Below are 21,245 nucleotides of genomic sequence, written 5' to 3' on the forward strand. Positions count from 1 at the left end.
TCTAAGTTTATAAGATTCTTTTGGCACTGGCGGAGGAAGAGGGGGGAGAGCGCACTGCCCCCAGCCCCATGATCCCAGTGGGGTGCCATTGCAGCTGGGCCCCCCTCACTGGGCGCCACACCCCTGTGGGTGGCATGCCATGCCCCTGGGATGTGCACCATGCCACCGGGATACGTGCCAGCCATGCCCTCACCTGCTCTCCGCCACCGGTGCCAGAGCATGAAGCTCCACCACTGTCTTTTGGATATGGGTGTTCTTATGAGCTTGTAACATTATAGTTGTATATTTTACCTGATCATAATATTGTATGTAATCAGAATACCCCCAAATGTTTGTGATGGTGAGATGTGCCTGGCGTTCAGGATGGGAAGGTGCGCTTTAACTTCCCACTGTGTGTATGGGACTGATCTGGGGGACAGGTATGTTATAAAAGCTTAATTGGTTTACGACCCCAATTAGCTGTTTACAGCGGTCCAGCACAGATATTCCTTCAATTTCTAAAAATCTTTTTGCTTTTGGGATGGGCTCGCAAGTAGAACACGTAAATGGCCATGAATCAGTCCCCAGCATCTCTAGGAAATGATCCAGTCTGAAACTCTAGTTACCTGCTTTCTGTCTTTTTTATTCTTTAAAAAAAATAGTTTTTAATGGGGGGATTGTGTTACAAAGCAAACAGGGGACGGGTACATCTATTGTCTTCATTTTCAATTCATAGTTTTTCACAACTTTTTCACAGCTCGTTTACGTTTGGTGAGAGACATTTTGTCATAGACATCTTGCATTTGGGGAAAAGGGGAAGGGGGAGAGAGATGGGGATATTGTTTTTGGGTGGGGAGGGATGGGGATATTGTTGCCTATGCTTAATGTATGGAGTGCTGTTGTGTCAGCATCATATGGGTAGGCCCTTTGTTTGTGTATTTATTCATTTTTATCGGTATTGTGAGAGGTTAGGGGTTCCCAAGCTTGGTTGGTTGTGTTTAGTTGATTGCAGTGTGACTTATTTGTGTGAGGGAGGCAGGCTAGGTTGTTGGGTCAGATTAGCCATATTGATTCGTATGTTGTTGGAGAGGATCGGTCATTGTCCTGTTGTTGTGTGTATGTAATAAAGGGGAACCTGTTATGTACTGAATTGAATAGGATCCAAAATGCAGCAGTCTGATTGATCCTAGAGCAATAGGATTCAGAATGCAGCAGCCTGATTGGTCCTAGAACAATAGGGTCCAGAATGCAGCAGTCTGACTGGTCCACTGGAGCCACCCAATCCAGCTCCAGGTGGAAGTGAATCCGCAACCTGATTGGCCTACAGGAGAATCCCGGAATTAGCCAATCACGTGGGGCCCATTGTGTAAATAATGTATATAAAGCAGACATTCTGGGGAAACTTTCATTCCACACTACTCTGAGCTGAATAAAGAGCATGAAATCCACTCTTGACTGCGAGTATATTTCAGAACCGTACTGGGGTGAAGGCATCCTCCATAGCTTGTTCCCATGCTAGTTGGGTTTGTTTGTTAACTTTCCTAGTAGGGCGGTTTATACCTGCTTCCTGTCACAAAAACAAGAAGAGCCTGCAGGATCAGACCAGTGGACTATCTAATCGAGGATCCTGTTCTCAGAGTGGCCAACCAGATGCCCCTGCCCACTTTGACCTTTGGCCTGCCCATCGCTAGCAAATGTCCTCTGGAAAGTTGCTCAGGAGGAAATGATGCCCACAGTCTGATGTCACAGGGCATGGAAATAAGCCCAGGTTTCCACATGCCAGAGCTATAAAGGCAGTTCTCACCTACAAAATCTCTCTGCCTGAGGCTGAGCATCAAATGCCCTTCCCCCACCCCAAGATCCAAGTCAAGGGTTCTAGTACCCAAAACTAAAGGTAAAGGTAAAGGGACTCCTGACCATTAGGTCCAGTCAAGGACGACTCTGGGGTTGTGGCGCTCATCTTGCTTTATTGGCCGAGGGAGCTGGTGTACAGCTTCCGGGTCATGTGGCCAGCATGACTAAGCCGCTTCTGGCGAACCAGAGCAGTGCATGGAAACACCATTTACCTTCCCACCAGAGTGGTACCTATTTATCTACTTTCACTTCGTGCTTTTGAACTGCTAGGTTGGCAGGAGCTGGGACAGAGCAACAGGAACTCACCCCATCGGGGGATTCAAACCGCCAACCTTCTGATCGGCAAGCACTAGGCTCTGTGGTTTAACTCACAGTGCCACCCACATCCCCTTAGTCAGTTTAATTTGACACCTGAGGCAGAAGAGCTCACAAGCATCTCCTTTCCACCTCCTTCCTCTGGCAGTAAAAATGCTGCCATCGTAATTTTAAATAACTATCAATTTTCTGTCCTTTGATGATACTGTCGATCTGCCACCTAAGGCAGCCACCTCATTTTGCCTCAGGTTAGGACCGGCCCTGTACACAGGCACTTGTAGCAGATCTTATTCATAGCCTGCCTTGGGTATCACTTGCTGTGGCAGCAATCAGTCCCTCCCTGCCTCCTGGGTGGGAAGAGGTACTGTAGTGTCACATTTTATCTGTTTTTTTGTGGAATATCACCTGAAATTTTCAGTAGCCAAAAAATAAAAATTATAAATTGTTGAGACTGAGAAATAAAAATCAGTATCTACACTGGAAAACGTTATCCATAGGTGTTTGCCTGATATCACTGATCCTTCAGTTTTTGCCATTGTTGACATGTTGACGTAAAGCAACAAGGAGGCTAATGAAGCTACTACGCACATTGTCTTAAGACCTGCATATTTCAGTAGGGAAACTGGATAGCTTTTTGCAATTAAAATAAAGGCAAGCATGACGTTCTGCTTAAGCAGATTGTCTGTATGAAGGCTTTATTGTAGCTGCAGATTTAGAGCCTATGAAAAGGTTTTCTGTGCTCGCTGCAGGGTGAAGGACATTGCATCAGCAGGCATTCTTGTTCCTGAACACCTATTTGCCAACTTCCCTTTGTGAATGGGCACTTGCAAACTTTGAAGTCTGCGCTTGTGTTCGCACTCCTCATTCTTGTTTATACCTAGACCAGATTCTTAAGGGAGAAGAAGTAGATAGGGTTGCAGAAAATACCCCAGTGATAAGCCAACTATGCACAGGTTTTATTTCATATCACGGCTGATCAATCCAATAATAGTAATAATATTAAAACTTTTTAGCTGCTTGTTGAACAGAAAAAGGTCTCCAAGTGTACATGTCGGCAATAGGGTGCCTTTTTAGGCACTGATTTATGAGCTTTGTTTTGCTGCTATCTAAATTTCCGAACAGCAATTCCTGGACCATCTTATTCACTTGCATTCCTTTAAATCATCCGGGTTTTCTTCACTGCCCTTAAAGCACTTGCCAAGTTGTCTTCTATGCCAGTAGCATGCAATAATGCTTTGGAGTTAAAATAAGGAATGCCTCTTGTTATGTTAAAGACACTTTTTTATGCTGCTTTAACTTAATGTCTGGGATGCGGGTGGTGCTGTGAGTTAAACCACAGAGCCTAGGACTTGCCAATCAGAAGGTCGGCGGTTCGAATCCCCGCGACAGGGTGAGCTCCTGTTGTTCGGTCCCTGCCCCTGCCAACCTAGCAGTTCGAAAGCACGTCAAAGTGCAAGTAGATAAATAGGTACCGCTCCGGCGGGAAGGTAAATGGCGTTTCCGTGTGCTGCTCTGGTTCGCCAGAAGTGGCTTAGTCATGCTGGCCACATGACCTGGAAGCTGTATGCCGGCTCCCTCGGCCAATAAAGCGAGATGAGCGCCACAACCCCAGAGTCGGCCACGACTGGACCTAATGGTCAGGGGTCCCTTTACCTTTACCTAACTTAATGTCTATTTATGGAGTCATGACTCTGTATTTGGGTTACCACTGAGGGATATCCCTCCATTCAACTGAATTATTCCCTTGCTTCTTTAGCACTGTCTTTTCGAGGTTCTCCACACTAGGAGTGGAAGAATCTGTCCATTTCAGTTCTCTTGTTTCCAAACTTAAATTGCATATACCCATGAATGCTGATAGATATAGACTTTGCATGGACAAGTATGACATTTGGAATGCATTTATACAAAATATACCGTATTTTTCGCCCTATAGGATGCACCTTTTCCCCTCCAAAAATGAAGGGGAAATTCGTGTGCGTCCTATGGGGCGAATGCAGGCTTTCGCTGAAGCCTGGAGAGTGAGAGGCATCGGTGCGCACGGACCCCTCTCGCTCTCCAGGCTTCAGGAGAGCCGCAGCGCCAGTCCCACAAGGTCGGGGGACAGCAGGGAGGCGGAACGCAGCCATCCCGCTGTCTCCCGATGTGGTTTGGAGGCTGACGGCGGGGAGACGCGTGCTTCCCGCTGTCCCCGGGAAGGTAAAGCTCTTCTCCCCGCCGCCAGCCCTGCAAGCTCCGGGGACAGCTGGGAGGTGCAGCGCGTTCTTCCGCTGTCCCCGGACCTGATCTGCAGGCGGGCGGTGGGGAGAAGAGCGCTTCTCCCCGCTGCTTGCCCTGCAAGCTCCAGGGACAGTTGGGAGGTGCAGCGCGTCCTTCCGCTGTCCCCGGACCTGGTCTGCAGGCGGGCGGCGGGGAGAAGAGCGCTTCTCCCCGCTGCCGGCCCCACAAGCGCCTGGGGGGAAAATAAAATCCTATGGGCCGGTGCATCCTATGGGGCGAAAAATACGGTAGTAGGTTTAAAATTAACACATATGTAACTGGATAATAAAAATACACATACATCAGATAAATACATATGGATTGCAATTGTTAACTCTTGTAATGATATAGTATACCCCTTTTTACTTTTTATTTTATGTTGTTCAATTAAACTGTTATTAAAATAGTAATGCTTCCATCCTTAAATTTACTTCTCCACATTTCTGCAGCAACTGGAGATTTTTTTTTAAAAAAAAACACAACCAAAAATATTTATCATTTTAGTATGAATATCTCCTAATAAGCAAACCTTTGTGTGCAGTTTTGAATAATGCGTACCTTTCTGCAAGCGATTTCTCAGGTGTTTCTTGCGATACAGTGATCTTGTTTGCCATTAGCTGTGCCGTCAAAGCTTTTTCTGATGTTATTGGGGTTGCTTTGTGGATTTTTATTGTACTGTATTTGTAACCTATGCTCTTAAAGATGTAAGTCGCTTGGATACCTTTTTCTGTTCAACAAACAGCTAAAAGGTTTCAATATTATTACTATTATTAAGTGCTTTTGTATTGATTCTAGATAAATCTGAATATTTTTTTTGGGGGGGGGGAATCTGCACAAGTGAGAAATAGATATTGCAGGGGTGGGGGGTTCTGGGGGGAGGGGTCCCGGACCTTCTCCCATCCTTTTTCGCAACCGTCTCAAGCCTGTCCCTGACCTTCCACAGGTCCGAGGAGATTTCCGGCAAACATGTGCATTTAAAGCATAATAGCTTCCAAATATTTCCCTTTGTGTCTCTTTCCCCCACCTGCTCAACAAAGACGTCAGGAGCCTGAATTGGGGTAAAACGGGGATTACTGGCTTGATGCCCAGGGTTTGCTAGATTCAGCCTTGCATGTGTTTTATGTAAGCGACCTCCTGCACCAAGAAAAGGCCTTCTCTCTATCCGAACTGTTCCGTCATGCTTGATCTTGCTTATGTGAAGTCACTTTTGTTTTGTTTTGTTTTTTATTATTGGGTTTTATAAACAAGAATAACGTTATACAAATAAGTACAGTGGTACCTCGGGTTACAGATGCTTCAGGTTACAGACGCTTCAGGTTACAGACTCCGCTAACCCAGAAATAGTACCTCGGGTTAAGAACTTTGCTTCAGGATGAGAACAGAAACTGCACGGTGGCGGCATGGCGGCAGTGGGAGGCCCCACTAGCTAAAGTGGTACCTCAGGTTAAGAACAGTTTTAGGTTAAGAACGGACCTCCAGAACGAATTAAGTTCTTAACCCGAGGTGCCACTGTATACCCAGTTTTCTCATGTCATTCGTATATCACAAAAATAGCATAATAAATGTGGAAAAATATGCACCACATATGTTTCATTATTAGTGGTCAGTGTATAAGTTCTTGGTTCATAAATTGGTTTGAACAATTGGGAAGAGGAAGAAGAAAAGGGGGGAGTGGGGAGTGGGGTTGGGTCAGGTGGTTATACTTCTATTATTCTACTTAGTGTATGTGTGGGGTTTTGTGTCAGCGTTACGCGTTACGTGCATGGGTTATTTTACTGTTGTATTTCCTTGGTGGTGAGAGAGGTTGGGGTTGGCCTAGGGTGTGGTTGGTTGTCTTTGGTTGGCTATAATGAGAATTGTTTTTGTGTGCGAGCGGGGTGTGGGTGTGTATTTTTTAATTAGGTTAGCCAGATTGATTCATGTGCTGTTGGCGGATTCTTGTCGTTGTCTTGTTGGGCTGTGTATGTGATAAAGGGGAGCCATACCGGGGTGAAGGCATCTTCTATTTGTCCCCATGTCAGTTTCAGTTTATTGGTTAGTTTTTCTAAGAAGGCTGTTTCCCATACTATTTGATAAGTCACACTTAGACTTGAGTCACCTTCTAGCATCTGACTTGATGGGGCGCCCAATTGTGTTTGGTCGATGTGGTCTGTTGGAAGCTGCTATGGCATCTGATGGTAGTCACCTCTTCCACTTAGTGAACATGGTTACAACTGAAGCTCAACTGAAGCTTCACTATATGGAATTATTATTATTTTTAATTACAGTGGTACCTCGGGTTAAGTACTTAATTCATTCCGGAGGTCCGTTCTTAACTGTTCTTAACCTGAAGCACCACTTTAGCTAATGGGGCCTCCTGCTGCCGCCGCACCACCGGAGCACGATTTCTGTTCTCATCCTGAAGCAAAGTTCTTAACCCGAGGTACTATTTCTGGGTTAGCGGAGTCTGTAACTTGAAGCGTATGTAACCTGAAGCGTATGTAACCCGAGGTACCACTGTACTGATAAAAAAGACCCCCACTTAAAAACATTGATCACACCCATCTCAGGCATTCAGTAGCTAGGCTCCCCACTTTCTCATGCCTCTAATAAAGCCCCAAGGAATTTGTGAGCCTTTTTCCTATTAGGGTGGCTGCAGAATGCTGGAGGAATGTTTGCTGGAAAGAAAAGCGTAGAGGCACCACCTGTTGCTACCTCCTGGTGCTTCAGTGAGCTCAGCACCCACACTCTGAAGTGCCATGAGCTGAAAAACAGAAGCTGCTTTTGCAGCAGAGGAGATCTTTCAAGAAACTAGCTGACCAGCTTTGGCAAAGCAATAATCAACACAGTTCAGTGGTACCGGGTTGCCCCCAAGATTGAACGCATGTGATGTTGCACGCATAGTGTGCAACATCACAAATGTCTTCCGACACCATGCAAGCTAGTTTGGAGATGCTGTGAGGACCAGTGTGGCCAGGAGAGCATCTTCCAGCAGAATTGAATCGAACCTTTGCATTGGACCTACCAGTCAGTTGCAGCTCCTCACTCACAGAAAACCCTCCAAGGTGTCCTATGGTTTATCTAAATATCCACAGCCCCTTATTTGATCCAAGAGGTTGCTGCAACCAATTTCTGATGAGTTTAGGTGTACAGTTTCATGTTTCAACCACACTTTTTTTTTTTTTTTTTTGCCTTACTGAGTTGTACGCAGCAGCATGGGAGCAACCAGAGAAACAGACGTAACAGCCACACTTTTCTGAGTAACATGTCATTGGGGCTGAGATTAGCCCATTGGTCTTCAGCTCTTGGGTTTTTGCCCTTTCTACTTTTCCCAAGGGTTGTTAAATGGTGGCAATGGGAAAGCAGTTGCAGCCGGTCTAGTGTAAAGTTGCTTCAACAGCCATGCAGCAATGTTAAAATTCCTCTTGTGTTATGGGCACATGTTTTTGGTGTCATTTAAATAGCTAGAAGGTGCTTGCTGGCTGTAATGCTGAACTGGTCCTCTCAATGGCAAGGCAATATAGGATATTTTGTTGGAGCACCTACACTGGGTAATAGCAGAAAAGTGTAAATAGCATGCTCGGCAGATTTATGGAGTACCCGGGGTTAGGGGGTCAGGCCATTTGCTGTCATTCAGGACTGTTTGGCAAATACTGGCGTGTGCTAGATGTGTTTAATGAGTGCCTTCAAGCTGTGAAACTGCTGATCTATCCATATGAAACAGCTGGAAGTTGAGCAGATATAGGTATTTAGGCAGCACAGTACATAAGCCACTTAAAAAAGGTAAAGGGACCCCTGACCATTAGGTCCAGTTGTGACCGACTCTGGGGTTGCGGCGCTCATCTTGCTTTATTGGCCGGGTCAGGTGGCCAGCAGGACTAAGCCGTTTCTGGTGAACCAGAGCAGCACACGGAAACGCCGTTTACCTTCCCGCCGGAGTGGTACCTATTTATCTACTTGCACTTTGACGTGCTTTCAAACTGCTAGGTTGGCAGGAGCAGGGACCGAGCAATGGGAGCTCATCCTGTCACGAGGATTCGAACCGCCGACCTTCTGATCGGCAAGTCCTAGGCTCTGTGGTTTAACCCACAGCACCACCCGCATCCCAGACATTAAGTTAAAGCAGCATAAAAAGTGTCTTTAACATACCAAGAGACATTCCTTATTTAACTCCAAAGCATTATTGCATGGTACTGGCATAGAAGACAACTTGGCAAGTGCTTTAAGGGCAGTGAAGAAAACCCGGATGATTTAAAGGAATGCAAGTGAATAAGATGGTCCAGGAATTGCTGTTCGGAAATTTAGATAGCAGCAAAACAAAGCTCATAAATCAGTGCCTAAAAAGGCACCCTATTGCCGACATGTACACTTGGAGACCTTTTTCTGTTCAACAAGCAGCTAAAAAGTTTTAATATTGGCAGGAGCCGGGACCGAGCAACAGGAGCTCACCCCATTGCAGGGATTCGAACCACCGACCTTCTGATCGGCAAGTCCTAGGCAAGTCCCTACATAAGCCACTTAAGCTGTTGCATTTAGTGTTTAAACAAATGCATTTGCTTGCTCATTGATTGCATTCTTGCGGGGTTGTCCACTAGAGTTGGACCAAACTCCCATTTATAATTCTTCTCTCTAGATTTTGAGGTTGAGTATTCACTGGATATTTGCTGTGTATCAATATAATCTATTGATCTTTGACATTAAATGGCATTTCAGCATTTGATAGATTACATGTATTGGTAAGCAGTATTTGACAGTCAACAGGCCCATATTTCATATTTTACACATTCCAAAGTTATGAAGAGCACTTTATTTTAAGCTTGTAACAAATTCTGTCAGCTATTAAGAGCTGTTTTCAAAATGCAGCCCTTCAGCTAAGATAGGCTTCCCATCCTTGGTGTAAGTGGTTAGCTAATTATCTCTTGTGTTGAATTTGCTCTTCAGTCTTCTCCAAAGAGAAACCATCTGATGGATCCGTTAATCTTGACTAGGACTCTTAAGTTTCAGTGGCTGTAGTGTAGATGCAATCATGGCCTTTCTTAGATTGTCTGATGTCAGGAGCCAGGCCTAGGTCACCAATAAATGCAGGTGGCGCTGTGGTCTAAACCACTGAGCCTCTTGGGCTTGCTGATCAGAAGATTGGCGGTTCGAATCCGTGTGACGGGGTGAGCTCCCGTTGCTCTATCCCAGCTCCTACCAACCTAGCAGTTCAAAAGCACACCAGTGCAAGTAGATAAATAGGTACCACTGTGGCGGGAAGGAAAATGGAATTTGCGTGTGCTCTGGTTTCGTCATGGTCCTCTGTACTCCAGTAGAGGTTTAGTCCTGCTGGCCGCATGGCCTGGAAAGCTGTCTGTGGACAAAGGCCGGCTCCCTCAGCCTGAAAGTGAGATGAGCTCTGTAACCTCATAGTCGCCTTTGACTGGACTTAACCGTCTAGGGGTCCTTTACCTTTACCTTTTACCACCAAGAAAACAACAAGGCACCTGATGTCAGTGGTTAACTCTTTATTCAAAGAAACAAAATAGCTCAGTCCTAGGGGGTCTCAGCAACCCTTCCGGTTAGGTCTTTCCCCAATGAAACAGTTGCAAGGACTGAAGGTCCCTGCCTTCCCACTCTATAAGGCTCCTCCCCTTGTTCCTTCCCCAGCAGCCTAAGGCTTCATGGTCTTGCCTCTTGTTGCTCTGCAATCTTCTTTTCCTCTGTGTGTTTTGGGAGACCGGGGGCAAGGGAGTTGGTAGCAGTGGGAGATGGAGACTCCCTCAATTCTTCAGCAGCCCATCTCCATTCATCTCACCACCAATGCCCTGGTTCTGAGTCTTCTTCCCCTGGGGGTTCCTTTGGGGGTTCCCCAGCGGGTGCCTCCCACCATTCTTCTGCATCCAGCCAGTCCATGACATCTGCTGTGGCTGAATGTATTCTTTCCTAAAGGCTGGTGTTTGAGGCAGCCATTTTGAAACATTTGAACCTCCTGGCCAGTGCTCAGATGAAAGACTTTCTGAAATTCATGTGTATGCCACCTTGGGTTCCATTATGGAAGAAAGATGAGATACAGAATACAAAATCAGTGAAAGTAGAAACAGTAGTATATTTTCATATATATTTTCTTTTTAGTCTGTTCCTTTTGATTTTGCTCTTGGTGCTTGTTGTGTTTGAAATCCAGACTATTTTGTTAGAATACTGAAACTATCCTATGTTTTTTCTCATTTGAACTCATTGATACGTTTGGCAACGTTTTAAAAAAGTTAAGTTAATGGATTATATCCTGCTAACTCAAGTCCATAGATTTCAGTGGACTTTAAAAAAAAAAAGTTTTTTGTTGACAACTTTCAAGATAAAATACATTAAGAATCAAACTAGTCTACAGAACAAGAATATTTTTATTAAAAAACCAGAAGAAAAAGAAGACCCGTAAGGCCCTTTACCATATTTATATCATATATATCCACATACAGAGAGGTAGACTGTACCACCTGGGAGCCAACTTCTTTTCCTAGTCTCTCACCCTAGGAGACTCAATGGACCTTCTCTCAATTTCATGTACTCAGACGCAACCCCATGTTTGTTCTGATCAACAATGGACATGGTGTACTTTAGAAAAGCAGCGTACAGTGGTACCTCAGGTTAAGTACTTAATTCGTTCCAGAGGTCCGTTCTTAACCTGAAACTGTTCTTAACCTGAAGCACCACTTTAGCTAATTTGGCCTCCTGCTGCCACCACACTGCCAGAGCACGATTTCTGTTCTCATCCTGAAGCAAAGTTCTTAACCTGAAGCACTATTTCTGGGTTAGTGGAGTCTGTAACCTGAAGCGTATGTAACCTGAGGTACCACTGCATAAATAAACTAAAGCTCAACTTATTTCAAGATGCATTGTGACTTGCAATTTCCACTGTTTGTATCTGTCGCAACACCTTCGGAACTAAATACCAACTTTCATTGCTCCTTTAAGCAGCCAAATGTACCATATGCTGTTGCATTCGACGTCAGAAATGAATGAATTGCTTTTGCTGAAGTAGAATAAAAATGGCCTCTTTTGCTGCTGCTTCTGACGTCTAGGAAAATGGCTATTGCCAACATACGTTGCACTACTGAGTTTAAAATGTGGTTTGATTCTACACTGAAATCAATAACAAGGTTCTCATTTATATCAAATGAAGCAGTGTATGAGCTAGAAATACTCACTCTGGCTCTTAGGTCTGTGAATATTTCAATGTTGGCATAAGCAACACCAGATGAAGACGTCAGGTTTCTGGATGTCCTCCAGATTCCACTAGTATTGGTATCGAGATGTGTCTAATGAACAGGAAGACATTTTTCTGTCTGAAATATGTGTGTTACATACAAGAGAGTAATGAAGTTGCCCCTGACACATTTTAAACATGGTTCCCATTGATATGTGGTTCCCATTGCATGTCTTGAGACCAGGTCATATGTTCTGTTTTTCAAGACTTGTCTACATTATCAGGTTTTTGTTTGTGAGACAGAGATGAGTACTTTCAGTGTTTGAGGAGAGAACTTCTGTAAAATCATGACTGCTTTTGTGTACTCTGCAAGCAATTGTTCTGATGGAGCTATGATTTCTTACCCAGCCTCTCCTTCCAGAATTGGATTAGTCATGTGCTTATTCTTATTAGACACAATTCCAAAGGTGCATTTGCTCCTAGCGAAACTGAATGGAGGTAGTTGGCACGGGGAACAATTAATATACCGTAGTATATATATTCTGTTCCTTTTTTCTGAGTGTCATGAAGGCTTTGTATTTGCCACAAGAGGTTCACAGGGCTAACCCTCTTAAATTTGCACACCCTGTTACAGTGGTGCCTCGCAAGACGAAAAGAATCCGTTCCACGAGTCTCTTCGTCTAGCGGTTTTTTCATCTTGCGAAGCAAGCCCATTGACGGCTTAGCGGATTAGCGCTATTAGCGGTTTAGCGGCTTTTAGCGGCTTTTAGCGGATAAGCGGATAAGCGGATAAGCGGCTTAGCGGCTTAGAAAAAGGGGGGGGAACCCGCAGGAACTCGCAAGACATTTTCGTCTTGCGAAGCAAGCCCATAGGAAATTCGTTTTGCGAAGCACCTCCAAAACGGAAAACTCTTTCGTCTAGCGAGTTTTCCATCTTGCGAGGCATTCGTCTTGCGGGGCACCACTGTATCTGATGCATAGCTTTTGCTACATGTTTAGTTCTTAGGACCTTGCTACAGTAATGTGAGGTGTTTTGTTTGTTTTACTGAGTATTCACTTTGCTCAGCTACTTTACCTAAACAAAAGAAAGCCCACATCTTTGTCTCTTCTTTTCTCAGTGTCCGCATCTGCCTCCAGCTTCTCTAAACTTGGGCAAGTTGGGGTCTAAATCGTTTGTTAACCACAGCAAACATTTTGTCAGAACTACAGGCCTTTGCAAATACACCATGTATTGACAAAGTTGATGGTTTAAAGGAACTTGAAGGGTCACAATCTTCTTGATATCTCAGATAGCCTGTTACCAGGAGACTTCGTTTGTAAGCTGGAATCCTATGTAAAACTCGACGAATGCTCTGAAATTGTGTTGAAATTTCTCCATTTCTTCCCCTATATACCTTTGGCTCAGAACTGCTCATTTGTGGTTCATGATAATTGTAGCTGCAGACAGACGTTGACTCAGGAAGTCAACTTGTTCCACTTGAGACCAAAGGTGGAAGCTCATATAATGAAAAGCTATTCCACACCCTCCCACATAGAAAACTAGATGTCAGAGACTAGACTAGAACTCCTTTTCCTTGATGTCTAGTGTTGGGGGTCTCTCTATTTTCCACTGCTTCAGGGAGCTGTTCTCAAATTGTGAACTGGTCCCCCAAGATATCGCTAAGTTGGTCAAATTCCAATTTGTAGTAGTTCTGGTACATACTGTCATCTTGACTACAAATCATTCTTCTTCATTATGTACCAATTGCAACTCTATTCTCTCAGCCTCCTCTTATAAGGCAAACAGTCCAAACCCTTGGGATTTTTGTTAGGAAGATAAATGGGCCATTCCTATAATTCTCTGATCCTGTTCCAGTACAAACTCATCCTCCTTGAATATGGATAACAAGGAAACATAAAATACCTGATGTTCCAGCACCAGCACCTTATGCAAGAGCCCTAACTCATCCCTCCCCCTAAGTGTAAACATTTCCCCAAATGTGTCTAAGAATTAACCTTCTCTAGAGCTGTATTAACAGTTCATAGTCTTTGTGTTCACATCCAGCACCCAGACATTTTTGTGCTGCCTTCTATGAAATCAACTGTTCCCAATTGGTGACAAAACAAATCCTGGCATTTGGGTGTTTGCTTGGCAAGGTCTTCCCATTCATCCCATATAACTTTGGCAGTCCTTGTTTGTTCCTAACAAAGCTTGCTTAACACAATGTCTTCTACAAGTATTCTGTCCTCAAACCCATCATTCGTCTCTAACACTTGGGTGAAACTAAACACTGTCTGCTATCAGCCTCTTTGAGCAGGTGATAGCTTGAACAAAGTGTTCTTTTATCTCTTCATTTACCCATCTAAACCAAACCGTAATGAGGTACTAAGTGTTTTACCACTGGTTTAAAGAGTCCAGTCCTGAGAGACAAGGCCAGCATGATTATACACAAAGTTTGGTATTTTGTTTGTACTGTGCAAATATGGAGAGAAAGGTATTTGGAAAACCCGCTTCAATCTTAGAAAGTTTGGTACCTTGGGGCTGGTGAAACATCATGGAAGGTAAAAAATTGAATCCCACACTTAAGTAACCCGGCAGCCATCATTCTATGAGCAAGTGCTAAACCCATCACCACATTGCTCATGTTTGGTTGCTATAAAACACACTGCTCAGCCATTTTTCAGGCAAACTTCGTGAGTTTGACTTAGTACAGTTAACTCTTCTTGATGCGTTTTGAAGGGCTGGTTTACAGATTAGATAATTCTAAGATCTGCTGATTTCTGATTTCAAGTGCAGGGGGACAGCTCTGTTTGCTGAACCCACTTATGAGTGGAAGTGTGGAGCTCCCTCTCTCTGCTGCTTACCTGAATAAATCTAGACCACTAGAATCCAAACCACTAGATACTCCTGGTTTCTTACAAACACAAAGTGCTCTCTTGTTTTCTCACCACCACCACTACCTGACGTCTGAAGGTGCTTCCTATTTGATGACCGTTGCTGATACTTAGTAATAGCACATCCTGTTGGTTCCCTCCCACCCTGGCCAGGGCAGTTGGGCAGAAATAGCAACTCTAAATTTGCCAAGAAGAAGTGGTTGGTTTTGTACCTCTCCCTTTCTCCCCAAAGAGCTGTGCTTTCCAAGGCGGGTAAGCTAGAACAGTGTTAATCCAGCAATATCTGAATGCAGACAGAGTCTCTCTCTCTCTCTCTCTCTCTCTCTCTCTCTCTCTCTCTCTCTCTCTCACCCTACTCTGTTCCAAACAACCAAATGCCATTTAAGGGGGTGCAGCAAGTTAAAGGGATGCCCGGGTGTCATTAAATGAGGAATTCCACATGGCGGCAGGCTGAGAACGTGCTGGACGTTGATGCTAAAATGAAGTATCAATATCTTAGAAGCCAGCACACACTTGATGAAAGAGACATTCTAAATTATTTATTGTATGTCATACTTGAGGGTTTAATTTCCATATATATTGTGATACATAATTTAGGAGTGGGACAAATTACAGAGAGAGCTCCCGGGTCTGCACTCTCTCTCTCTCTCTCTCTCTTTCTCTCTTGAACCTTTGCAATTTCCTTTCTTTGGTTTAAGAGTATTGCTCACACCCTGGAGGATGTTTGGCTTTTCACTTTGAATTCTTTGCTGCCGTGTTGTCTTTTCTCATGCGCATGCATCACACACACAAACACGCTTTACTTTTCCAGGGCTGCAAATCTCTCCTGGCCTGAATCATTTAACAGCACATCCTGCCCGAGGTGTGTTACCGAAGCAAGGCTCAAGCAAGGGGATCAAATGTGCTTGCAAGAGGTTAGCCTTGCAGCCTTCACGTCTTGTTTGGCATTATCTAGGCAGCTGTCGGTGTGGACAGCTTGCTTTTCATACCTCCAATTAAAGGCCTGCAGGCTACTGTGCCGTGCAAGAGGAGGATTGTTTTGGTACTACTTGTATCTTGCTGAAGCATTTCCGTTTTTACAATTAACATTTAATTTTCTGGAAGAATTTGCAATTTGAGGTTCAGTGTAACTCACTGCATGCAGGGAACTTTCTACACAGGGAGAATTAAAAGCTTGGTCTGCAAACACTTGCAACCTGTAGAAATGCAGGCAAAAATAAATTCCCACTGCACTCTTGTGTCCTGCATCAATTGGCTCTCCATGAGCTGCCTCAGGCGGTGGAAGAAGCACATTCACATCTCATTTTCTAAATAATGATTTTTATTAAATCTTCCAAATTATTATGCAACTCCAATCATATCTATCATATATTTTTTTTGTTACACATTTTTTCCTTGACTTCCCATTCCTCCTTCCCTGGTGGTTTTTTTTTTTAATTCCCCCATAATAGCTGCATTACAACACATCTATATTTCCTTTTTAAGCTCCCAAAGTCCATTCTTCCATTGCTGATATCCTGCATGTGATTTCATGTAAGAATGATAGTTCAATAGGTAATTCACAAGTGACCTCCATTCTTCTGTGAAGATATTATCATTTTGTCCTCTTATTTTAGCAGTCAGATTAGCCATTTCTGAATAGTCCCTTCAATTTTATAAGCCATTCTCCCTTAGTTGGAGTCTCTTCGCCTTTCCATTTCTGTGCGTGTAAAATTCTAGCTGCAGCACATTCGCATTCTACCTCAGTCAGCAAAATGGGACACACCACCCCTATCAATATGCAATACATACAGAATGCAAACTTTTTGGTTTACCAGTCTTCCAATTTTTTAATCCCAATCCCAGGTTTGCCTCGAGGAGCTTGCAAAACAGCGACCTTATACCATATCAGTTGGCCCTGGAGAATATGAACCACTCTCAATTTTACCTGTGGACTGCCATCTGTCCAGATTTTAATTTGCTCTGAACTAATTTTAAGATTTGTTTTAATTAATTGATTGCCTGTTTTTATGTTCTTATGTTTTTTGTATACTGTGTTAGTTTTATGATGTTAGCTGCCCTGAGCCCGGCTCCGGCCGGGGAGGGCGGGGTACAAATAAAAAAAAATTATTACTACCCTATTTTTAGCTCTATAAGATGCACCAGACCACAAGACACACCTAGTTTTTGGAGGAGGAAAACAAGAAAAAAAATATTCTGAATCTCAGAAGCCAGAACAGCAAGAGCAATCCCTCTTGCTGTTCTGGCTTCTGGGATAGCTGCGCAGCCTGCATTTGCTCCATAAGACGCACACACATTTCCCCTTACTTTTTAGGAGGGAAAAAGTGAGTCTTATAGAGCAAAAAATATGGTATTATTATATCAGGCCAATGGTCCATTTAGCCCAGTCTTGTCAACAGGGACTGGCAGGGACTCTCCCATGTTTCAGACAGCAAGCCTTTCTCAGCCCTACCTGGAGGTGTCAGGGGTTGAACCTGGGACCTTTCACATGCAAACAAAACAAAACAAAACAAAACAAAACAAAACAGTGGTGGCTGGGGAAACCCAGTCAGATGGACAGGGTATAAATAATAAAATTATTATTATTATTATTATTATTATTATTATTATTATTATGACTACTACTACTACTGATTTGGGACGCGGGTGGCGCTGTGGGTTAAATCACAGAGCCTAGGACTTGCTGATCAGAAGGTCGGCAGTTCAAATCCCTGTGATGGGGTGAGCTCCCGTTGTTTGGTCCCTGCTCCTGCCAACCTAGCAGTTCAAAAGCACGTCAAAGTGCAAGTAGATAAATAGGTACCACTCTGGCGGGAAGGTAAACGGTGTTTCTGTGCACTGTTCTGGTTCACCAGAAGCAGTTTAGTCATGCTGGCCACGTGACCTGGAAGCTGTACACTGGCTCCCTTGGCCAATAAAGGAAGATGAGCGTCACAACCCCACGAGTGAACCTAATGGTCAGGGTCCCTTTACCTTTACCTTTACTACTGATTTGCGGTCCTTTCTCCAATCAAATATCATGTTTGCTGTGTGCACTGTTTGTGCTGATGTTGGAAAGTGGTATAGCCAGAAAAAAGGAAGGCAAAAATCCAAATTATTGCACTCACCTGACTCGAATGCATATGAATCCTATGACTAAATTAAAATTCCAAATTTGAGTCCTTCTGGCTTTCGTTACATACTGTAAGCCACAGTTCCATCGCTTGTGGTAATTCTCCAAGTTTTTCTGCTGACTGTAAGAGGACTCTCTCCAAAGTAAGAGTTTTATTAATCTCATCATTTTGTTATGGAGATTATAAAAGTGTTCTCCAGTGTACCGCAGCTTTATAACAAGCATGACATGAAAGGGAATGTTTTAGTACATTTTCACTTCTAGACTCTTAACAGGAAACGATTGAGGACTGGTTGAGCTCAGTACAATCCTCTTTTTGTTGACTGCCGTAACCTAATATAATTTGTAAAGCTTCATCATCTTGGAAACCTTCCAGTACATATTTGACTCTACAATTCTGGCATGGCTAGCCTTTCAAATAACCTGGGATACTGGTTTCTATATAGCTCCCAGGGCAGACCGTATGTAATGCCATGTTCATTCTCCACTGCAACCCTTTTTGTAGAACTATTGACAGCCATTGCAGCCTTGCATTGATTTCTTCTCCCTCTGTGCCTTTCTGCCATTCTGTAACTCTAGGTTGCCCAGGGATATTTCTTTGTGGACTGGTTCCTGAATTTAGTCTTCCTGCCTCTAGAGATGTTGCCAAACTTCATAATTACCACTTGACATGTTCCAGGAGAGAACCTCTTTCTGCTCCTGCCACCATGAGGGTCTTTTTTGTGGTGTGACCTTGGTAGTAGAATTCTCTCCCCTTTGTTACTTACCTAAAATGGTATCTTTTCATCCAGGCTTGTGAGGGGAGCTTGGCAGCTGGTGATGGACACCAGCATTCTGAATATTGTGGTGGTGTTTGTTGTTCTTTATTGTTTTATTGTATGAGCTAGGGACACGGGTGGCGCTGTGGGTAAAACCTCAGTGCCTAGGACTTGCCGATTGTATGGTCGGTGGTTCGAATCCCCGCGGCGGGGTGAGCTCCCGTCGTTCGGTCCCAGCTCCTGCCCACCTAGCAGTTCGAAAGCAGCCCTAAGTGCAAGTAGATAAATAGGTACCGCTTTATAGCGGGAAGGTAAACGGTGTTTCCGTGTGCTGCGCTGGTGCTGGCTCGCCAGAGCAGCTTAGTCACACTGGCCACGTGACTCCCGGCCTCTTAAGTGAGATGAGAACACAACCCCAGAGTCGGTCACGACTGGCCCGTACGGGCAGGGGTACCTTTACCTTTACCTTTTTATGGGCTTAGAGTGTGTTAAGATGAAACCCACATGGGGATCAGTGAAGCTGATGAAGGGCAGCTTTGTTGTTGTTTAGTCGTTTAGTCATGTCCGACTCTTCGTGACCCCATGGACCAGAGCACGCCAGGCACTCCTGTCTTCCACTGCCTCCCGCAGTTTGGTCAAACTCATGCTGGTAGCTTTGACAACACTGTCCTACCATCTCGTCCTCTGTCGTCCCCTTCTTCTTGTGCCCTCCATCTTTCCCAACATCAGGGTCTTTTCCAGGGAGTCTTCTCTTCTCATGAGGTGGCCAAAATATTGGAGCCTCAGCTTCAGGATCTGTCCTTCCAGTGAGCACTCAGGGCTGATTTCCTTCAGAATGGATAGGTTTGATCTTCTTGCAGTCCATGGGACTCTCAAGAGTCTCCTCCAACACCATAATTCAAAAGCAGCAATTCTTTGGCGATCAGCCTTCTTTATGGTCCAGCTCTCACTTCCATACATCATTACTGGGAAAACCATAGCTTTAACTATACAGACCTTTGTTGGCAAGGTTGAGGTCTCTGCTTTTCAAGATGCTGTCTAGGTTTCTCACTGCTTTCCTCCCAAGAAGCAGGCATCTTTTAATGAATGAATGCATTTCAGTAACCCAAGCAAATAAGTCAATGTAACAAGCCTATCTCTGTCTTAATAAGGTCACAGGCAGTATGTTGTCCTATGCAGCTAACATGGAGACTGAGCTATCATGGCTGCTTGTTCCTCAAATGCCAATGTTGGGCCATAAAAGCACCAACATACTGCAGTCCTGGTCCTTTAGGGAACACACTATCCTAGAAGGGGTTGAACCCCACACAACGAGACAAACAAACCAGTTAACCGTGCCTTTGTCTTGTAGGAGGCATGTTGGATCTGAACAGAAGGAGTAGAGAGTAGGGAAGTGGCTTAACCCCTTCCCCTCTCATTCAATCCCCTTCAGCTCAAAATCACCCTTATGAACCTGCTTTGGGGGGTAAACAAACAGAGAACTTCACATAATGTGGTTTGAACTTGGATCTAGCTCAGCATTTCAGAAAGTGAAAGGAAACTGTAATGGTTTAAAACCTTTCCCCAGAATAACAACAATAATAATAATAATAATAATAATAATAATAATAATAATAATAATAATTTATTATTTATACCCCACCCATCTGGCTGGGTTTCCCCAGTTACTCTGAGTGGCTTCCAACAAAACACTAAAATACAATAATCTATTAAACATTAAAAGCTTCCCTAAACAGGGTTGCCTTTAGATGTCTTCTAAAAGTTTGGTAGTTATTTTTCCTCTTTGACATCTGGTGGGAGGGTGTTCCACAGGGCGGGTGCCACTACCGAGAAGGCCCTCTGTCTGGTTCCCTGTAACTTGGCTTCTTGCCGCGAGGGAACCACCAGAAGGCCCTCGGCGCTGGACCTCAGTGTCCGGGCAGAATGATGGGGGTGGAGATGCTCCTTCAGGTGTACTGGACCGAGGCCGTTTAGGGCTTTAAAGGTCAGCACCAACACTTTGAGTTGTGCTCGGAAACATACTGGGAGCCAGTGCAGGTCTTTCGAGACCGGTGTTATATGGTCTTGGCGGCTGCTCCCAGTCACCAGTCTAGCTGCCGCATTTTGGATTAGTTGTAGTTTCCAGGTCACCTTCAAAGGTAGCCCCACATAAAGGCACTTCAACAGTGGTGGAAATGTCTATTTCAAGGGACTATTTCAAGTGATCCAAGCATCTGCCCCCACCACGCCTTATTGATGTTGTAGCTTCTCTTCAAAGTATTGACCAGAGAGCCTTTTTACACATGCTTCTAATGAGGGTTTGCAGCTCTTGACTCCTTAACAGCACAAACCCAGGCATATCTATTCAGAAGCAAGTCCTGCTGTGTTTAATGGGGCTTACATTCAGAAAAGTGTACATAGGAATGCAGCCTGTGTAAAATCTGGTGCTGCGGAGTGAGAGATGGGAGCATTTGCAGGGATAACTCTTCATTTGCCCTTATTGATGTGTGAATGGTTTTGAGTTATCGGTTGTGGGAGAGAAACCAACCCTTTTAGTCTTAAAACCAAGTCCAGCTGCATGGGTTTTGTATTCAGTGGTCATTCGCACCATACTGGGCCTCTTCCTACAGAACAAGTCCCATTTGGTTCCTTCTGAGTAAATGCGCATAGAATTGCACTGTAAATGAACTATCAGGAGGGTATCAGCTTAAGAGCTTTCAATGGCTCCGTAAAGGGTAAAGTATTTGCTTTGTTTATTCTCTTTTTCCATTTCTTATCTAGATGGGAGGGGGGATGAAATTTGTGTGTGTATACTGTCGACAAGACACAGTCAGCAATACCAGATTGTTAAGACTGCAATCCTATACCGCTGACCTGAGAGGAACTTGCATTAACTGAGTGGGCCTTACTTCTGAGTAGATATATACAGGATTGCACCATAAAAGAATATAAAAAGGCA

The sequence above is a fragment of the Podarcis cretensis genome (assembly GCF_951804945.1).
Source record: "Podarcis cretensis genome assembly, chromosome: 3".
Lineage (NCBI taxonomy): Eukaryota > Metazoa > Chordata > Lepidosauria > Squamata > Lacertidae > Podarcis > Podarcis cretensis.